Source organism: Schistocerca serialis, chromosome 12, assembly GCF_023864345.2.
Source record: "Schistocerca serialis cubense isolate TAMUIC-IGC-003099 chromosome 12, iqSchSeri2.2, whole genome shotgun sequence".
NCBI classification, from domain to species: Eukaryota; Metazoa; Arthropoda; class Insecta; order Orthoptera; family Acrididae; genus Schistocerca; species Schistocerca serialis.
The window spans coordinates 24,378,013-24,396,987 of NC_064649.1; the positions used below are offsets into that span (position 1 = coordinate 24,378,013).

At 39.7% G+C, this 18,975-nt stretch overlaps 2 long non-coding RNA genes across 4 annotated transcripts in view; both read right to left on the bottom strand.

Annotated features, from left to right (window-relative positions):
* The window catches only part of LOC126428042 (uncharacterized), a 120,186-nt gene that overhangs the window by 18,124 nt on the left and 83,087 nt on the right, over positions 1-18,975 (bottom strand). The gene's annotated exons all lie outside the window — the stretch shown is intronic.
* Positions 1-18,975, bottom strand: part of LOC126428044 (uncharacterized) — an 83,518-nt gene that overhangs the window by 7,548 nt on the left and 56,995 nt on the right. For 2 of the 3 annotated variants that reach the window (XR_007576760.1, XR_007576759.1), the window contains exon 3: positions 15,010-15,979. The exons of the other annotated variant lie outside the window; for it this stretch is intronic. This is a non-coding gene — a long non-coding RNA (uncharacterized LOC126428044). Of the gene's footprint in view, positions 1-15,009; positions 15,980-18,975 lie in introns of those variants that run through there. 3 annotated transcript variants of the gene reach the window in all.

Here is an 18,975-nt window from a genome sequence, read left to right on the forward strand (position 1 = left end):
TTACCAACCTGTAGATAGCAAAGAGGAAAACTGTAAACTATTTGAGTCATTTTACCAATTTTTATTGGTACAGAAGATGATGTTTAACTGACAATAAATGTGTCTGAGCTGCAGTAACTGCACTTACAGTAAAGATGTTTCACCTGTTTTTTGTTCACACTTCACTGATGAGAACACCTCATTCCTGTTTTTGCAGTTTTAGAGCGTTTTTCAGAGTGAAAGTGGAATTTGCATTTGCTATGCTGGTCACTTTCTTCCTGTGTTCATTTTTTTAGCTACACGTATTTCTCAACATGATATGCTTCAAATGTAAGAATTTTACTTCAAAATGGACACTATGCTGCAAGGATATTGAGAGCAATAAGTAATAATTGATTCTGAGACACCAGAGATAGTGTGAAAGTGGACTGGAAGAAAATGTAATCAAGATATACAATGTTCTTCCATTTGACAGATGAAGTCTTCCACTTGTAAGGTATTTGACCATTTAGACTTTCCATGTAGTAATTCCATGGAAATGCCTTAATTGCTAAGAACTTTATGGGTTTTGAGTTGTCATCAGATAATTGCGGCAAATTTACACTGAAGACAAATTATGAAAGCTAATACATAATAATGAGGCAAAAGTAACACCAGGAATGAAAATACATACTGGGTACAAGTACCTACAATATGCTTAGGCAGGTTCATACGAGTTAGCAATACAAGAAAAACACACAGTCTCATACGCAATTGCTGGTAGACAACATTTGGAACAGAAGATATTATCTGGGAACTTCATGTCAGACTGAAGACAGCAGACTTGAGGATTGTATTGTTTTTAACTTGCACCAGGTGGCATTGATGTCAAAAATTGAGACAAACCAAGACATAGCTTTTATAATACACAAAACAATGTAAATATTCCAGTCACATTTTTGGATACAAGAGATTTGCATGTTTCAGTGGACAGGGACATAAGGGAGGCAGAGTTGCTATATATTTAAACAGAAAGGTAAAGGATACCACTTTGCGGACAGACAGAAACATACGCAAATTGTCTAGAAGCAGCAGCTATACAGAGAAAGGAAGAAGAGCTTAATACTAGGACAGTACTGATCTCCAAGTCGTGAGGCAAGACATTTTCTCAAGTAACTGCATGTACTGGTAGATCATGTCATCAGTCTATTCAAAAAGTTAATGTATTAAATATTAATTTCAGACCATTGCAAGCTGTTGACAGAAATAACTGACAAATCAAAACACAATGCATTTACATTTAGTAGGGATGTAAGACACAGTAAATAAATAAATGTGTTATATTTAGCTCAGAAAAATGGAGTAATAATAATAAAATTTTATTGTCATTCAGCTTGTTAAAGCAATAGACAAAGTCAAGAGCATCCATTTCCCAGTGTACTTTAGTTTGCATGAAAGGGACAAAAGCAGAAACCAAATGTTACCAAGCAGCACTTTCCTCTTAAACAATTGAACAACAGTGTAAAAAGGATCAATTACTAGTAGCTTATACAATTTGGCTTTAAGAACATTAACAGGTAATTCTTTAAAATCTTTGCTTAGTCTGTTAAATGTCCTTAGTCCTAGGTAGCAGTTCTGTGATTTGCATAGCCTATGACGTGGCATATCTACACGTTCTGTTTCTAGTATTATAGCTATGAATATCACTTCTCAATACAAATTTTGAAACATCGTTTCTAATGTACAACAGAACATTATAAATAAATAGGTTTACTACTGTTACACATTGCAATTTAACAAACAGAGGTTTACAGTGTTCTGATTTACTGGAATCAGTAATTTTTATTGTGCAGAGGTGGGGTAAAGTATAGTTTTGTCTTACAGTGAACGAACTTTTATTAATAGTTTCCTGTATCATTTAACCAATATTTTTAACCAACATTCATTTTATGTATTTCATGACATGTTTGTTGCCTGTTGATCTGCGGTAAAAACTTTCTTTAGAAGGTTATTTTACTGGTGCAGTTTTCCTTGACCAATCCGCTATAAAGATATCTCATTTATTACTCGTCCTACCGTGGCTATATAAGTTGGGTTAAATATTATTCAGTTTGTGTGTGTATGTTGTTGATAAGACAAATAGATACTTCAAGAATACTCCTCTCCACTTTTTCAGTTGCAAAAATACAGAGTGTACATGAAGTTCGGGAACACTTCCAATTATTTATTGCACAAGAACCAAACATTGTACAGACATCATACATGTCATTTTGAAGATAAACCCTGACAGATTTTTTTCATGAATACCACCACAGCGTAGTTTAATAATTTGCAATAGACTGAGCTAGTCGTGGGCACCAGAATACAGAGCTACTGCATCGATGGATCGGTCGTGCTACAGAAGGGGACAGCTGTTTCATGAAATGGCCTCCCCAATACCAGATCTCACTCCGTGTGGCTTTTTTCTGTGGGGACACATTAAAGGTTTGGTGTGTATACCGCCTCTACCACGTGATGTAGCAGAGCTCCAGGAGAGGATACTGGAAGCGACTGTCAGTCTACAATGCCATGCTGGGCCAGGTAGGGCAAGAATTCGATTACTGTATTGACGTCTGCCGGGTCACTCGTGGTTCGCATATCGAATATTTGTAAAGAACACTTTTAGAGTTTCTCTTCAAAATGCAATATGTATGACATCTGTACTGTCTTTAGTTATTGTGCAATAAATAATTGAAAGTGTTCCTGGACTTCATGTACACCCTGTATCAGAGGAATCGGTAATTTTTCATACGAACTGCTTCAGTGCAGCTTTCGACTGGGAAGAAATCCGGCTGCATACAACTGGTTTCATGTTTACAACTAATTTTATAAACATATATTTACAATACACAATTGAGCGCCGGGTGGATCCCAAATGTTTCACCCGTAGTCTATGGCCCATCTTTTTCTTCATTCACGATCACTAGAAAATCTAAACATGCGAATACAATTTTTGCAATTGAATTAGAAATCTCCACTCGCATCGTGGCTCGTATGTAAACAAGTTTGAATATTTTATAGTTTGGCGAAAACATGCCGGACAGTTCAGCGCACGTTACAGGAGTCTTGGAGGAGTCGTTAACGCCAGGATTTCACCCTAAACAAGTCCCGCCCATTCACCACCGGTTTTCCCGGTGTTTGTTTGTCGCTTGGGCATCGTTTCATTTGACACATGTGGTTTGTCGCGTTCGGCTGCACGCTGCGGTTTAACGTTGTCTTTTAGCGCGTTTCCTATATTGCAGTAGGGGTGAGAGGGGGCAAGATGGCCCACTCGAGTTACTTCATACAATAGACACTAGATCGTGCTGGGAATCAATCATCAGGTTGGTAGCACTGTCCCGCTCCCTCTACAGGAGCAATATGGCCGGCGGAGCAGTTTTAGACAAGTTGTGTTGATTAACTGTTTTTGTGCGTGTGTGAGTAAAATTCTACTCGTCGGTTAAATGAGTGTTATGTAAAGTTTGCTTACTTTAGGCGCAAGAGGTGAGTAGTATAATTAAACGTCGTAGTTTAAGTATTATTTCTATATGGCATACAATCTAAATTGCTTCAGTGGGTTTTTTGACGAATAGAATTTATTGTAAACATGGCGATGGGGCAGGTTGGCCCAGAGACGACGGGGCAAGATGGCCACCCGGGCCAACCTGCCCTGTACTATATATTTTTTTAAACTCGATGAAAGATTTCTTATTTTTAATGATAATAATTATAATTCGTCGAGTTTATGACATTATTAACATAATTTTCGAAGTTAAACATATTTTGATACGTTTCGGAGGTCAAAAGATTGTCATATTCACGAGATAAAAAGAGTTTTCTTTTTAAAACACGAACCTGCAAATTTTGTTATATTAGCGAACTGAGTAGTCAGAATCTGGTTCATTTCTTTGTTTTTAGAACATCAGAGTTACGGCCTTGGTTTAAGTTTAAACAATTTGTTATATCTATAGGAACATAAAAATGGTGCGAAATTATAAAAGTGAAACAGGAATGATTTCTTAAGTTTTAGAAGTAAAAGAAAAGGGAAGATCTGTGAGGGCTACTAACGAGGTATTTGGGATTCCAAGAAAAACTTTGGGGAGGTACTGTGTTAAGTACAAACATACCTCATGTCAGCCTACACAGTCAACTGAACTTCAGGAAACTGAAACTGAACCTCAACCCATGCCAATGGACGAAAACCCTCAGCCTGGAGGAGTCCTACAAATACTTAATGACAAGAAAGAAGCCTTGGGATAAATTTGGCTATGATAAAGGATTTCAGGTATGAAATGTTAACTAAAATTATTTTTATTTGCAAAGCTATATTTCAATTTCTAATGTTTTTCTCTATCCCTGCCATTGTTATTGTGTCTATCTCGAAAGGGTTTTCGCCAAATAGGGCGAGTGACATCAGCTGACAGAGGGTCACTTGTTACGATCGCTTTTGCAGTTAGTGCATTGGGTTATATTGTGCCCCCAATTCTTCATCTTCCCGAGGGTCAACTTCAAGCCTCATTTTGTCCTTAACAGCCCGATTGGGTGTGATGGAGCAGCTGATCCTTCGGGATGGATGACAGAGACAAACTTTTCAAAATATATGAAACATTTTGTTCTACACGCTCGCTGCTCAAAAGAACGCCCTTGCTTGGTTTTGATTGATAATCAGAGTTCACATCTCGACTCTGAAGTTCTTGATTATTGTAAAGATAATGGAATCACCTTTCTATCTTTTCTGGCGCACTGTAGCCACAAGCTGCAGCCTTTAAACAGAAGTGTTTATGGCCCTTTTAAAAAGTTCGTGAACTCAGCATGTGATGCATGGCCTATGACTATTTACGACATCCTGTCTATAGTGTGAATAGCACTTCAAAATGCTGCAACTCCCAATAACATAACCAGTGGATTCAAGGTAACTGAGATCAATCCCTTTAACAAAAATATTTTTACTGACAGTCATATTATGCCTTCCTACACTTCAGATACACCAGACCCAAACACTGAAAACAGTCCAACTCGAGCTGAGATAAACGCAAGACCGTTTCCAACTCCAGAAAAGGTCAGACCTTTTGACAAAGCAGAGCCCAGAAAAAGTATGGGAGCAGGGAAAATGGAAAAAAAATTTTGCCATAGTGACAGACACTCCAGTAAAAAAAGGCCTAGAACAAAAAGGTGCAAAAGAAAAGAAGGCGAAAGCATTGGAAAAAAATCACAGGCTAAAAAAGCACTTTTTCAAAAAGAAAGTGGGAGCAATAGTAGAATGAAATTAACTAAATTAACTGCAGTAGGCCTAAAACGCAAGAAGAAGCCAATGCATGAAGAAGATGATGAAGATGACGAAAATGAAGATTCACTGTGCCTAAGGTGTCTCAAGCCTTTTTCAAACAGTCAATCTGGAGCACAATGGATTCAGTGCACAAACTGCAAGTGTTGGGCTCATCAGACATGCCTAAAAAATTAAATCTGTGGACTGTTTTATGAGTGTTATAAATGTGCTGATCCTTTGGATGTGGACAGTGATTAAAGTTGATTGGTTGGTATTATGACACTATAATTCCTAATAATTTTAAGCTTTCCCGTTGTCATAATAAAATGTTAAGCATTTAACTCAATATTCAACTTGATTTGATATACATTAAAGTATGTTTCTTGATAACTATTCGTTTTATTTTGTTATCCTAAAGTTATACTAGTTTAACGTATCAAAATATTACATGGGTCAACGTGCCCCAGCATCTGGGCCAACTTACCCCGCGGCAGGGGCATATTGGCCCACTTGACATATGTCCAGTAATTAATTTTTGATAAACTTTTTAACTCGTATTTTCAAGGTTAATAATTGTGATGCAGATTCAGTCAGACTGCTCCAAATATTTAGCAATATTCTCATAATTTTAAATACGTAAAAAAAATTAATATAATGGTATTTTAAAATGAGTGCTTTTAAAAAGCAAGTTTTTCGGAAACGAGTACTGTTACCGCAAGACTGAAGAGGCATATTTTCACAGTCCACCCACGGAAGTTGAGCGAAGTGATGCCGCCAAAATAAAAGGATTTTTTAAACGTTAATTTTGTATACTGTGTGTATTGCTCATGCAAAATGCGTATGTAATATGTATATATTTTTGTTTAATAAACTGTGCCACATACTATATCTTCCTACTGAAGTTGCCTTTGTATGTTACTTTGTAATACTAAAAGAGATGCCTATTTTAATGAATAAATTTACTGTACAGTACTTCTTTTCGGCAAATAAACATGTACAGTTCGATTATCCGAACAAACCAGTTTTCCAAACACTCATGTCCCCCAATTAAAAGGGCTCTGAGCACTATGGGACTTAACTACTGTGGTCATCAGTCCCCTAGAACTTAGAACTACTTAAACCTAAGTAACCTAAGGACATCACACACATCCAGGCCCAAGGCAGGATTCGAACCTGCGACCGTACCGGTCTCGCGGTTCCAGACTGAAGCGCCTAGAACCGCTCGTCCACTCCGGCCGGCCGTCCACCAATTACTTCGGATAATCGACGCTCTACTGTATTACTAAATTTCATCATAGTCCAACATGTGTTAGACTGTGACGATAACAGCATAGATGTAGCTTCCAGTTTGCGGTAATGGCAGCTGTTCAGTATAGGGCCTTACAGTATGGTTAGGCATGGAAGGGGGGGGGGGGGGGGGGGGGGGGGGTGTGAGTGAATGAGCGGGACTTGTTCCGGGTGAAATCTTAGGGCTAAGGGCACGTGCCCCTCCGCCTAACGGCGCGTTTATGCTGCCACCTCAGCATGGCACGGCGATGATGAATCAAACCCACAGAATCCTACCGCCCCATTTAGCGTGCACCATCGCAGCTCGCGCCGCTCGCTACGATCCTCGCCAGGCGATGATATCAAGCTGGTTTGTGTTTCGCGCTACGACCTTCGTCGCCCGGCCTGAAACTTTTACTGTGATTGTCTGCTTCAGGGTCACTCTAGCAGAGTGTTTGTTTGTTGGATGCAGTTTCTGTACAGGCCACAAACAGTGGGTGAAGATTTGAAGCAAATGATTTATTTCAGCCATTTTAGAACGGCACGCCATCTGGGGCCAGAAGCATGCAGATCATCACAACAGTTTCATACTGGATAAACTGTGGAAAGAAGTTGCAATAAAATGTGGAACATGTAAAGGCCCGTCCACACGCAACGATCTGTCTGCGCACATCACATCTGCGCAGACAGATCGTTGCATGTGGACAGAAGATTTGCACCAACCTGAGGTGTGTGCAAACCTCGAAGTTGGAGATGGAGGTTTGAGCGAAAACTCTCAAATCTGTGGGTTCAAACCACATCTGCGCATACAAGTTGGAGCGTGTGGACAGGAGATCGCCGCAAATCTGGCGCGAAACAGCTGTTTGCTCAGTCTAGTGTTTGTTTTTGTGCGCACAGGGCATTAAAATGGCTGATACTCGTCAGTGTTCTCGAGAGTTTGTAAGTGAATTCATTGAAATATATAGAAACCACCCACGTTTGTAGAAGATTAAAAGTAAAGAATATAGTGACAGAGACAAAAAAGACAGCGGCATACAATGCTCTAATTGAAAAACTGCGGGCAGTTGACGCCTCGGCAAACAGAGGAACGGTAATTTAAAAAAAAAATTCGTTGCGAACTGGCGAAATTCTTTGCGGATGGATGTCGAAACTTATAATTAATCCCTTAAAGCTTGTAACCCCTCATATTATGAGAAAAATACTTGTATGAGAAGGGCAACTTCTCATGAACGGCTGGCGGTAACATTAAGATTCCTAGCAACAGGAAGGAGCTGCAAGGATTTGGAATTTTCAACTGCAATATCGAAACAAGTGTTGATTTAAATAATACCCAACACATGTGAAGCTATTTACGCTGTCCTGAAGGATGAGTTCATGAAGGCAAGTCAAGAAACTTAAGTCTGTCAGCGAATTGTTTACCTAAAACAGTTATCCAAAGTTCAGAAATCTTGAAGGCCTGGTGTAGGAGCAGATCAAGTATACCAGCCAACGTTATGGTATTTTGATCTGCTTGACTTTCTTAGTGATCAAGAAACGCCAAGACCAAGCAGGAGTACAATTGAAGATGAAATTGGAGTGTCAATGTGCGAGGAAATGGAACACGAGGTAATGTAAAACAAAACAGGTTCGCCCTGCAACTCTCGCAGTAAATTTACGCGAGAAAACTGCTTTCACTTTAGCAGCCACTGTCTACACCATTTTGACCGCTTTCTCTGTTTCCTGCGGTTGGTCTGAATGTTTTTTTTTGCAACACAAGTTGCGAACATAGACGACAACAGAACTTCCTCCATTTCTGTATTTCAAAATAACTGTAAAATTTTTGACGTTTAGGGGGAGCGTATTCGCTTCCCACTGATTTCTTTTCTACACCGACGAATGGCGGGCGAGTAGTAGATTGGGGTTTGTGTCGCTTGAATACAGCACATTTGCAGCGATCTTTGCATGTACAGACATCTGCGCCGATGTCTGCGCAGACAGATCATTGCGTGTGGACCGGGCCGGGCATAAGTTGCATTTCAGTTTAATTTAATTACACAATACTTCCTTCATTAAATGAACACAAACATTACTTATTATGTAAAACATAAGCAGCATATTGTCGGTTGCATTACACAATATTTTATTCATTAAAGAAACGCTTAAACAGATTCTTTATCTCGATAGCTTCAGCAGGAGCTGCATTGTTTCTCCTTGATGGCTGAACTCCAGGAAGTACGTCTCTGTACTCCACATTGCTCAGTACATTCTCTTTGTCCACAATCACATTATGTAAAACGCAAAAAGCTTTCACAATCACTTCTGCAGTCTCTACTTTCGTTCCAATTGGTTTGTTTAGTAATCGCCACTTTGCAGCCGCAATTCCAAAGGCACAATCAACAGTTTTTCTAATTCGTGAAAGAACTTTGTTGAACTTTTAGTTGGAGCAATCAAGATTTCTCCTGGCAAAAGGTTTCATCAGGTGCCTCATAAGGGGCTACGCTTCATCTCCTATGGAGACGAAGGGGGCTTTAAAAGCAGTACCTGGTAGAAAGTCGTCTTCAGGAATGTGAAGCATGCCTTTCACCGTTTTATCGTACAAGACAGACATCCTGGAAGTGCCTCCGTCACTTTGTTTTCCAAATGCTCCAACTTCAATAAAAGTAAATTTAGTCTGCATCACACACAGCCAGCAGAACTATTGAAAAGTATTTTCTATAATCGAAAAACATAGAACCAGACCATTTAGGGCTTACAATTCGTATATGCTTCCCATCAATAGAACCTAGACAACTTGGAAACCCCAACTTCTTGTAAAACATTTCAGCTATTTCTCTGAATTATTCTTCCGTTGGTGGCTTCATATGCAATGGTTTTAGTGTTTGCCACAACACTGATAAAACCTGTCTTACAATTTGACAAACAGTAGTTATTCCTACTCTAAACTCTGCTGCTAGGCTTGCATACGAGTTCCCTATTGCCAAGAACCTGAAATTAAAAAAATTTCCTCTTATTTCAGCAGTCTGCGATGTTAAGAAAAAATGGAAAAGTCTTGGACAGCGGTTCAAAGAAAGGCTGAACACGCTTCCTAGACATGCCTCAAGCGGTGCTGCTCACACGGCTCCAGTACAGTGGCCGTATTTCGATGCTATGATGTTCTTACGAGATAATTTTGAACCTAGAGCGACTAGTGGGAATTTGGATCCCGTGGAAACCAGCGATACAAGTGAACACAACAGCGAGTATAGTTCTCATTTTGATGAACCTCATAGCCAACCAACAACCTCTTTAGCATCACCAATTTCACCAGTTTCTTCTTATCGCGCTGAGACACCACCAAACTCTACACCTGCTCAACTTAGGGCCTATAGGAAGAGACCACGACCTGTCGACCCAATTGCAATTCAGTTGATAGAAATTGAAAAAGAGAAGTTGCATATGCGCAAAGAAAAAAGATTCGCTGTTATCAGAAAAAACGATGAAGATGTAACTTTCTTCATGTCTCTTCTTCCTCACGTGAGACGCATGACTCCTTTCGATGAAATGTCGTTCAGAATAGATGTGCAGGAACTAGTTATGGAAAGAGTACACGGATCTTCAGATCGAAGTTACAGAGGATACGATGAAGCTTCGCAACGGTATATACATATTCTTCCATCTACTTCAAATATTAGCACTGAGAATGGATCCATAGGATTTGCACGGGGAACAGCACTTAGTAACCAACATTGCACAGTTAATGGTGTGCAAACATCAAGCCCAGGTGAGAAGGTAACTAACTGGTGGTACAGACTACGATCGCCCAGGTGAAGTGGAAGTAAGTTTTGTGAATACCATGGACCCGCATTACAACCGAGCTTAAAAAGGGGACTAAATAAACCTTGTCACATCATACAGCACTTTTGAAATGTAGTTAGAATTGGTTAAAATAAAACTATCAGAAATGTATTTATTATTGTTTTTATTTGTAGCTATCGTGTACGGCTTTCGTACCCCTGTAATTCAAAATCATGCAACAGAAAAATATTGTATAGGATCTGTCATTAGTAATTAGGTGTAATATTTTTTAATGTTATAGTTACATCTAAATTACAAATTTCACTATTAGGACAACCCTAAGCAGATGTAGTACATGAAGTAGACATAAATAAAATCTGACAAATATTACTTCAGAGTGAGTACCAGGCGCTCCTCCACAGAAATTGCATTAACGATGTTGGGCCGAATCTTCATCTGTTTAGCTATTCTTGGTTCGATGAGATTTAGAATGTACTGGAAAGTTTCCTGCGGCATTCGTAAATGTCTGAAAAAGTGATCTGGATAGTTTTTGAGCTGTTGGTAATACGTGTGAAAGTATCCGTAGTGAGAACGTTCAGCATTCAAAGGGTGCACTCCGTAATTCCTCTTCCTTCTCCTTTCCAACAACCACATTTTTGTAGCAACTTGATAAACTTGCTACTCAAACGTGGGAACGTGGAAAGCTCTTTAACAGTCTTATTAGAGAATATAATACACATTTACGTAGTTAGTCTATTTTCATACTTCTGTAGTAGCAGGGAACTATGGAACCAGTTTTCTTACACCATTTTATTGTTCTTTCAGTTAAAACGGCGAAATCTAAATGGAAACATCTGAGAGACAATTACAGAGAAGAACTTAAAAAAACTTGGTAACGTTAGATCAGGTGACCCAGGAAAAAGCCCACAGAAACGCAATTCCACTTGGGCTTGGTTCCAACACATGCATTTCCTAAGGAATATTTGAATTCCAAGAGCAATGCAGAGTTCGTTGTCATCAGAAACGGAACCAGCAAGTCAATCTCAAATATCTCCAGAATTTTCGTCTAACGACCACTCTAGCCCACAAGATGAACGAAATCAGTCTGATATATCATCATTAGTGGCAGTTGATGAAACGTATCACAGTAGCACAAAGGGGAAAAAAGGTGGGCCAAATATTGAAGAAGAATTTTTAAAGCTCGAAAAGGACAAATCAGTTGTGATGAAGGCACATCAAGACATGACCCAAAACGATGATACATACCACTTCCTGATGAGTCTCAGGAGTGCAATAAACTCCCTTCCAGTTCAGCGGCAAATGTTTGTGAAATTTAAAATACAAGAGCTTGTTTATAATGAATTGGAGGCGGTGAGTGCAGTGCCAGGTTCTTCAAAACAATGACTGCACTAATTCAACTTACTTCTTCATTACAGACAACTTTGCTTTTTGTATTATATTAATGTGAAACTGTATTCCGTTTTGTAATTGTTGCATGAAATGTTCTTTGATAGTGATACATGTTATTACTCAATCTGCAATATAAATAAAAGTTTCAGGAACATTCTTTTTTATTGAAATTAAAAACCTTTACTTAATGCTAGTCGATATTCTTACGGAGAATCAATGTCCACCCTATTACAATGTGCTCAAAATTCGACGAGTCACCATAATGTGAAAGCGTAACTAAGATAACTATGACATCATTGTTACATAAGACGGTTCTAATTGGATAGTGGTGAAAAACGTCTGGCTGCACCTGTGTTATCTTCTACCTTCAGCTGCTAATGAATTAAGATCCCTTTGCCGCTGGGGACAAGACCACCAAGGGGAAAAAATACACAGAAGCAAGCAGTGACACGCACATCTCATCCTTTACACTGCTTTGAACTAGACGAGAATCCAACATCAATCGACAATAATTCATTTACCTGTCCTGCTGTACTTGAGGCTATGCTGAATCCTCGCATTTTCTTTCAGTTACAGTAGAAAAATCGAAATGGCAGCACCTTACAGAAAACGATAACTTAATCATTTCGTCGTCAAATGATCCAGCAAAGCGTTGATTGAAACGCTGTCCCACTCAGCCTTGGTTTCATTGCATTCATTTCCTAAAATAGACTACTTGTAAGAGCTATCCACAGATCTTTCTAACTGGAGATAGGGTCGATCTAAAGAATGTAATTATTTACAGCTTGCGGTACTACACTTACGTGAACTGCAAAAGCGATAATACAAAAAAAATGAACTTTTTGCGCCTTAGTCAAACTTAGGCATAGAAACATCTGAAAACGTATATTTTTTAACATCTGCTGTTTATTATATGCAACTAGAAAGAAATCATGTAGAATGTTGCAAGCTTTTATTACAATGCATCAGGAGCAAGATCTCATCTTAGATTAATATACTCTTATATTTTAGTTCGAAATACGAAATGTACATTATACCAATTGTAGGATGTTGATGACAAATAATTGTTTGTCTTTTGTGATGCAACGTGTGGCCAAGTATAAAAGCATAGCAGATGATTGTCCAGTAGCCGAGGGGAAAACTCTTATACATTTGGATTTATCTAGACAATGAGACCATTAAAATAATACGAGGGACCGACACTAGGTCTGCGCTGATCACTAGTAATTAGTTTCTTTCGGTCCTGCGTTATATGACTACACTAAACCAAGCTGTAACCGCGCGAAGTCCGTGGCTTGCGGACGCGGCACTGACGCCACTGAATAGCTCGCATTACTTGTGACCAGAGACATATCAGTATCATTTCAAAAACCCTTTGGTACTTTTAGCTACATTTCATTCCCAACAATGTATGGTCTGAAACGGATCTAACAGTAAGCTACCCGCTACATAAGTTTTTCACTACAAGATTTGTAAATCAAGTGAACAACGTTGACAAATAGCATCATTTCACAATGACTGTTAATAAATATAGAAAGATAAATGATTCAATACGAAGCTAAGATGTTACACTACCTCGTGTACAAAAATCAGATTTTTTAGTCGCATACTTTCTTCAAAATCGGTTGGGAAGCGTTACGAAACTACGAAATCACGCGAAACGAAAAGTAGACTTTCTTTTTTCACGACATAAGTAACGTTTTTGAGGAAAAAATAAGTCCATAAAACGATGTGGCGAAGGCTTATTCACCGCGAAGAATTTTTAAAACATGAAAATCGGAGAAGTGGATTTTCCCCCATTTCGCCGTCCCGGCTCGGCGCGGCGCGCAAAGTGAATGCACTACACGTCGGCATGAGCTGGCTAGGCACGAGCCGAGCCAGTACGCGTCATCCCGGCCCGGCCTGCAGTGTGAACGCAGCCTTTAGGTTAGGCGCAAATTGAGACGAGTATAGCGCGTGTGGCGCGACGCAGCGCAGCGCGCGTTTTTGTAACATCACAGTTTCAAATGAGACCGCGCAAATTGCGACGCGACGCGACTGGGACGCGACACGCGCCTGCGCCAGGTCGCTTCGGCGTTGTGGTTGAGGCACAGTTTCCCGCGCCGCACGTCGCACGTGCCTCGCTAGCACCGTGGGAAATTTGAGGCGAGGAGCGAGAAAGTAGTCCGACCATATGCTCACTTCGGCACGGCGCATATGAGCATTGAAAACACTGCCCATACGATAAATATTGCCTTATACTCTGTACTGAATTTTAATGCCATTGGGTAGTGTTTCGTTTTTCGCCATTTAAACGCTCCAGCTTTCGTCGTTAGTGCATTATATTTTCCTGTTATGTATATCTGTATAGTTTTGTTCTGTTTTGATTTTCTTCTCTCAAGAAAAATGCATAGTTTAGTAACTGGTGAGCCACTGGCCGCTAGAATTGTATCATACGCCTCCAGGACGTTTTCAGATCACAACAACGGACATAGGTTAGTGAATAAGGAAGCAAGGAATATTATAAAATCATGTGATATAGAAGCAAGGCAGGAAAGTAAATCAACGATATCCTCTCGCTTCGTAGTATGCTGACATATCCGTACGATCTGTTACAAAAATTCGGAAAGGGATAATCTCCACAGGTGTCCAAGATCTGAAGTATAGAAGGCCCACAGTCATTACTTCGATATGGATGTAATAATGTAATAACGACACACTGTACTACTTGCATGTGAACATCACATTTTCACTGCAAGCTAGAAACAGTCGAGAAACCTTCACGAATGACAATGTTTTACTTGGCTCGTCATGACGAGAAAAACATCTCAGTGGTAGCATACACAGTATCAGCATTAATAAGCTAATTATGTAACAGGATACACAAATGAATTAGTAGTCGGTATTATTCCGAAAGTATGAGTATCTTTGAAAATGTGCGGCGATTTGATGTATTTAATTTATTGAAAAGTATTTCAGTCAACGACAGGCAACAATCATGGCAATGTTTTTCGAACGACGTGAACTCTTCCACAAGGCACACCTGGCTAGCTTCTGCATTCTTGTCGCGTTTATTATTCACGGCTACTGACAGTACACAGGCTATTCTGCTGTGCAGCGGGCGTTGTGCAGTGGATGAATAGTTTACTTCTCACCATGGCAGAAGAAAAATTAATAGAGGCAGTGAGGGAACACACAGAGCTGTATAACGCAAAACACGCAGACTACATGAAGGTCAAACTCAAGAACCGGATTTGGAGTGATATAGCAAAGGATTTGAATTTGAAAGACGGTAAGTACTGCAATATTTATTTCACAATTTTTTAGTTAATACATATCACTGTGTACTTCGCTTGAGCACATAACCTGTGGAGCACAATAATGGTACAATAATTGGAAGTTGCTATATTGTCAATAATTACCAAGCAGAACTGACTGATGTTGCCATGGAACTGCTCCGCAAGTGTTGAAATATTGAGTGAAATTTTTCCTCACTTTGAAGGCAGTTGATGAAGTCCTCCTCCTGTTCCCTCGCACACGAAGTAACTGAGTTGCTGGCAACGATTCGATGTCATTTACATCATCTGCAACTACTACTGAAGATCGTAAATAGTTGTGCAGAACGCAGGCTGCTTTCACAACATCTTTCACTGTGTCGACTTTGGTTTCAAATGGTTTCCTGAACGCACGGAAACGTGATGATAGTATACCGAAAGCACATCCCACAGTTTGTAGTGCTCGAGAAAGTCTGGCATTGAAGACCTGATGTTCGTAATTGTCGGTAAACTGTCTCTTAGGATATGGTCTCATAATGTTTTCCGACAATGGGAAAGCTTCATCTCCCACAAACACATACGGCATTGGATCAGAAATTGTAGGTATTAGTTCAGGAATGGTAAGTAATAACGTGTTTTTTCTCATTTTCTTGGCCAACACACTGCTAGCAAATACGAGTACATGTCCATCGCTGAATCGTCCCACTGCGCCAACATCAACGGTGATAAATTTGTTATCTGCGTCAACCGTCGCCATCAAAACGATGGAGCATGTATGTTTATAATTAAAGTACAATGATCCGCTTTTGCCAGGTTTTTTTTAATAAGAACATGTTTTCCATCGACTGCACCAACGCAGTGTGGGAATTGCCATCTATGTTCAAACCGTGAAGCGACTGATTTCCATGTCTGTGTTGTAGGTTCCGCTAAATACTTTGGTTGCATTTCTTTCCATACAGCGGTAGCTACTTCTTTTACAATATTAGATACAGTTCGATCTCCCAAGAGAGAGTTATACGCAATACTTTTGTAGCTGTCACCGGAGGCTAAATATCTGAAACAAAACGAAAGTATATTGTTAATGTGGAACGATAAAAGTAGATTGCAAGTATGTCTTTATCCAAACACTATAAGTTAATATTGCTTATCTTTAGTTTATCCATATGGGACAACATTAATGCCTTATTAGTTGTTAATTATTGCAGGGGAAGAGAGAAAAAATTCGTGGCTGAAGCGAGATGCACGACGACGACGACGACGACGACAGGTGAAATATATGAAAAGCGGAGCTGCTGCTGAGAATATCAAGCCGTGGAGATATCAAAACCAGGTGTCATTTCTTGAACCTTTTATGACAGCTGGTCCACGTGATAGTAATCTAGGTGATGACAGTGATCACAGCTCACAAGCTACAACTAAAACATCAGCAAGAAGTGATACACTGGAAACTGAGGAATTAGAAGATAACAACTCACTCGACAATGAGGCGAATGAGCAAAGTCAAGATATTAATAACTACGACAGCAACGAAGTATCTAGTAGGAGCACAGGAACGGAGTGCATAGCACATCACACCGCTACTTCAACTCCAGTTATTCAAAGAAATCAATCAAGAAAAAGAAAACAGGAAGACGTTGTAATTCTGCTAAAACAATCAATGCAACAGTGTGAGGACAGAGCAAGACAAAGAGCAGAAGAAAGAAGAGCGTTGGAGTCACACTATATCAAAGATGACCCTCTTTACAATTTTTTTATCTCTATGTATCAGCTGACTAAAACCATGCCTCAAAGTTACCAACACAGAATCAGAGGTCAACTTTTCCAGGCTGTGTCACTTGCAGAAGAAGAAATAATGAACGTAAGGAGCCAGACACCTTCGACGTCATCTTCTTCAAATAATTCAGCGCCATACAGTACAGCACCTTTTTCTCACTCTTCATCGCCATATATATCGACTGATTCAGACCAACAGACAGCGTCTCACTATTCAGAACAGCAGCAGATGGAAGATTTGAAGGTCGACACAACTGAATCCGGTTTGTCTAATATCACTGATTTTGTTCGCTGTTTTCAAGAAATCTGAAGGGACCATCACAATTATGTTTGCTGAAGACTAATTCTTTTTTGTATCAGCATTTTGTGTATTTTTCGTTTTCTGAGTAGTTTTCGCTGCACCGATCCACATTTTCATTAATTATAAATTAACATTCTTTGTTTATGAACATGTATTATTGCAATAAAACACTAACAAGAGAAATTTGGTAAAACACTTAAAAACCCACTCCAGCTAGCAGAACGGTTATTTTGTCAAGGTGAAATTCGCTTAAGACCTAGCTTGTATTGCACTAAGTTGCGTGAAAAGTGTACAGGGTGTTGCAATTCGTTGACAAAATTAAGTTATTTCCTGGTGCCCTCGACGAATCTGCTTTGGCAGAATTGCAAAGAACAACAAAAGGATTTTTAATGCTTCAATATTTAAGAACCACTTATTAGGTTTACATTTTTCTTATTCTGATCCGTAGATATATTCTGTGGCTAAGTTCTAGTACATAGTTTGTTGATTTAGATATCACAGTGAGTAAGCAGTTGCGAGGAAAGTGCAAGTCCGAAAAAAATTCTCCCATCAATGCGCTCTTTTGCAGTACGCCGACTAAACCATATGAGCAACAGAACTTGATTCAGTACTTATTTGTAGACCTCAAAAAGACTACTAAATAGTATACAAAAGCATATGTTTACCTTTTACAACAGTCACACTCGACATTTTTGTGTTATATAATATTGTGCGAGGCACCTTCCTAATACAAAAATGGCCATTGCATTTCAACCGTGAAAGATAAACGTATGCTCTCGACGACTTTTATTTAGACTGTTTGAGTTCTGGTACTATGTACCTTGATGTAGATAATATGCTTTAGGCATAGTATAACTAGAGAGCCTACTGATAGCAAACATTTTTAGTTTATGTGGCCGGTTAAAAGACGGCTGAGCGTAAGCATAGCTAAGATAACTCCCGATTAAACCAAATTTCAAACAAAAAACACCATTAAAATCAATCCGTTGGTTTCGGCGCTACGATGCCCTCCCTCCACCCCGCTCTCTCTCTCTCTCTCTCTCTCTCTCTCTCTCTCTCTCTCTCACACACACACACACACACACACACACACACACGTAGGAGTCAAACTTATATAACACCCATCGATTCTGTGTAAGGGAGCTGAAAATAAAATGCCTAGACACAAGGGTGCAACATTTTATAATTCCTTAGATAAAAAATTAATGTCAGCGTTCATCAGTTACCTCAAAAATACTGCCAGTTTTTGTTCAGTAGCAATCGGCTCCTGTGCATTACACCCATTTGAATCAATAGCGTGCTTTACTATTCCATGTACTTCAGAAAACTGCTTTCTGGTCATTCTGAAGTAATTCGTGAAATCAGTGTCACTCATCTTGGTCGTAGTTTGAAATTGTCCACATGTTTTTCTTTCATACAAAATATATTTATTTGTGGATTTGAATTTTTTATTTATTAATGAATAAAGCAACACTTCCTCTTCAGCGTTAGTATCCGAATCTGATTCGGAACTGAAGTCTAACAATAACATCTCTCTTACTCGCGAAACACACACCGTCAGTCTGACAAGCAGTAGGCCGGTATTCGGAGTCTGGCACGCGCGTGTCACACCGACTAGGGCACACTCGTCACATACGCGTCTCAATATGCATAGGACCACGCGACACGTGTCGAACGCGCGCGCCGCGCGGCAAAATCGTGTCACGTCACACGTGCTATATTCGTCTCAATTTGCGCCTAGCCTTAAGGCTAGGCGCGCACTAGCAATTTTCCGTCGCGCGATTTATTTGTCGCAAGAATGAAACACAGTGGCTCGAATAGGAGCGCGCGCACGTGCGACAAAAAAGTAGCGGCGATTTAAAAAACGCAACCGGTCCTATTTCACGCGCAACGCGATTGTCGCAGGTGTGGAATGATTCACAGGCACTGGCATGGGCCCGCGCGCACTAGCGACGCGATTTCTCAGTCAGTCGCTC